Raw genomic sequence first — 3280 nt, forward strand, 5'->3', positions numbered from 1 at the left:
ATGTGTTGGGGTGTTCTACCATGGTGGGGTGCCCAATTGTGGGGTGTCTGGTCATGGTGGGATGTCCTGCTGTGGTGGGGAGCTGGTTGTGGGGTACCTGGATGTGTTGGGGTGTCCTACTGTGGTGTGGTGACCAGCTGTGTGGCTGTAGTGGAATGTCCTACCCTGGTGGGGTGCCCAGTTCTGGGGTGCCTGGATGTGTTGGGGTGTCCTACTCTCGTGGTGTCACTGTCTCTGTGGTGCCTGGCCATGGTGGGATGTCCTACTGTGGAGGGGAGACTGATTTTCGGGTGCCCAGCCATGGTGGGATGTCCTACTGTGATGGGGAGACCAGCTGTGGGGTGCCTGGATGTGTTGGGGTGTCCTACTGTGGTGGGGTGACTGGCTATGGGGTACCTGAACGTGGTGGGGTGTCCTACCATGATGGGGTACCTGGTCATGGTGTATCTGGTCATGGTGGGATGTCCTGCTGTGGTGTGGTGACTGGCTGTGTGGTTGTGGGGTGCCTGGCCATGGTGGGATGTCCTGGCATGGTGGGGTGACTGGTTGTGGGGTTCCTGTTCATAGTGGGATGTCCTGCCATGGTGGGGTGACTGGCTGGGGAGTTTTTGGGGCATGGTGGGATGTTCTGCTGTTGTGGGGTGCCCAGTTGTGAGGTGCCTGGACGTGTTGGGGTGTCATGGGGTGCCTGTTACGTGTGGGGTACCTGGTCACGATGTGCCTGGTCATGGTGTGCCTGGTCATGGTGGGGTGTCCTCCTGTGGTGGGGAAACTGTGGGGTGCCTGGCCGTGGTGGGATGTTCTTCCATGGTGGGGTGACAGGCTGTGGAGCTGTGGTGGGATGTCCTAATCTGGTGGGGTGACCAGCTCTGGGGTGCTTGGCCATGATGGGATGTCCTGTTGTTGTGGGGAAAATAACTGTTGGGTGCCTGGGTATGGTGGGATGTCCTACTGTCATGGGGTGACTTTGGGGTGCCTGGCCATGATGGGATATCCTGTTGTAGTGGGGAAACTGTGGGGTGCCTGGCCATGGTGGGATGTCCTACTCTGGTGGGGTGACTGGCTGGGGAGTTTTTGGGGTGTGGTGGGATGTTCTGGTTTGGTGGGGTGACTGGTTGTGGGGTGCCTGTCCATGGTGGGATGTCCTGTCATGGTGGGGTGCCTGGCCATGGTGGGGGGTCCTGGCATGATGGGATGACTGGTCTTGGGGTGCCTGGATGTGTTGGGGGGTCCTGCCGTGATGGGGTGCCCATCTGTGGGGTGCTTGGGCATGGTGGGGTGACCGGCTGTGTGGTTGTGGTAGGGTGTCCTGCCATGGTGGGGTGACTGACTGGGGAGTTTTTGGGCATGATGGGATGTCCTGGTGTGGTGGGGTGACTGGTTGTGGGGTTCCTGGGCATGGTGGGATGTCCTACCGTGGTGGGGTGACTGGTTGTGGGGTGCCTGGGGTGTCCTGGCATGGTGGGGTGACTGGTTTTGAGGTTCCTGTTCATGATGGGATGTCCTACCACGGTGGAGTGACTGGTTGTGGGGTTCCTGTTCATGGTGGGATGTCCTGCCATGGTGGGGTGACTGGTTGTGGGGTACCTGGACCTGTTGGAGTGCCCTACCATTGTGGGGTCATGGGCTGTGCCAGTGTTGACCATAGTGGGATGTCCATTTGGGGGATGTCTGGATGTGTTGGGATGTCCTACTGTGGTGGGATGACTGGTTGTCGGGTTCCTGGACCTGTTGGGATGTCCTACCATGATGGGGTGACTGGTTGTGGGGTTCCTGGACCTGTTGGGATGTCCTACCTTGGTGGGGTGACCAGTTGTGGGGTTCCTGTTCATGGTGGGATGTCCTACTGTGGTGGGGTGACTGGTTGTGGGGTTCCTGGACCTGTTGGGATGCCCTGCCATGGTGGCATCTCCATCCCCTATGGAATGTCCTACCATGGGGTGATTCCCATAAAAGCAGGAGCTGCTGGGCTGGGCAACCCTCACCTCCTCCGTCCCACGTTGTCCTGGGGGTGAAGCCGCTTCCGTGTGATCCCGAGGGATTTATATCCTCCCTGGCAAGGAGGTAAAGGAGTGGCCGTCGCTGTTCCTGCTCATGGTGTTTTTAACCCCAAAACTGGGTTGCTCCTACTGGAACATCCCTAAAAACCATCCTTACTTGTGGATTCACTGGGCTCTTGGGACGTTCTCCCGCCACTGGGAATTGGTGGAATTGGGAATTGGTGGAATTCCATGTCTTGGTGCTCGTTACCTCCAGGCTTCAAATGGAGCTTAAAAGAGCCATGGGATGAAAACCTGGGATTGGAATGACCTGGAGCTCCACCCTCACCTCATCCCACATCCCGTGAAGGGAAGGAACTCGGTTTTGGGATATCACCTCCCCTGGATGACAACAAAGCCCACCTTGGAAGTCTGGGAGGTGCCTTTTCCCTGAAGGGGCTCAGAGGGGCTGATCCCAAGCCGGATTCCGACCATGGAAAGGCTTTGAGCTGGGAAGGAGGGTGGCAGGAGTGGGATGAGTGATGGGAGGAAGGACACCTGTTCTTGGAGAGGTGGTTTAGATCCTCATGGAGAAGAGCTCGTTATCCAGTCATGGAAATAAGGCATTCCCAACTCCTTGTTTTTTCTGGAAGCGCCACACGCTGCCGGGTTGGGATGTTGTGGAAGTGCCGGGATCTCCCAGACCTCACGCCTGCCAGGGCCATTTCAAATCCCCCCTTCCGGCCAACATCCCACTGGGAGAGGGATTAGTGGGAAGGGCTGATGTCTCTGTTAGGAATTGTCAGGGCCAGGACATGGATCCAGGCTCTCCTTTGGACTCCCAGGATAATTACACGCTTCGTTAAGTGGCTGATGGACATGTGTCCAGGCCCAGGATCCATGGCCAGGCCTGGGATCTGTGTCTGGACCTGGAATCTGTGTCCAGGCCTGAGATTTGTGTCCAGAACTGGGATCTGTGTCTGGACCTGGAACCTGTGTCCAGGCCTGAGATTCGTGTCCAGAACTGGGATTCATGTCCAGGCCTGGAATCTGTGTCCAGGCCTGAGATTCGTGTCCAGACCTGGGATTCATGTCCAGGCCTGGAATCTGTGACCAGGCCTGGGATGCATGTCGAGACCTGGGATCTGTGTCCGAATCCAGAATCTGTGTCCAGACCTGGGATTCGTTTCCAGGCCTAGGATTCATGTCCAGGCCTGGGATTCATGTCCAGGCCTGGGATTCATGTTGAGGCCCGGGATCTGTGTCCAGGCCCGGGATCCGTGTCCAGGCCCGGGATCCGT

The 3280-nt window shown here is 57.7% G+C and overlaps 1 protein-coding gene across 2 annotated transcripts in view; it reads left to right on the forward strand.

Moving 5' to 3' along the window:
• LOC113959300 (1-phosphatidylinositol 4,5-bisphosphate phosphodiesterase gamma-1-like) overlaps positions 1-3280 on the forward strand; it is a 26298-nt gene that overhangs the window by 883 nt on the left and 22135 nt on the right. The gene's annotated exons all lie outside the window — the stretch shown is intronic.

This window comes from Corapipo altera, unplaced genomic scaffold (assembly GCF_003945725.1).
Source record: "Corapipo altera isolate COAL_440 unplaced genomic scaffold, ASM394572v1 206, whole genome shotgun sequence".
Lineage (NCBI taxonomy): Eukaryota > Metazoa > Chordata > Aves > Passeriformes > Pipridae > Corapipo > Corapipo altera.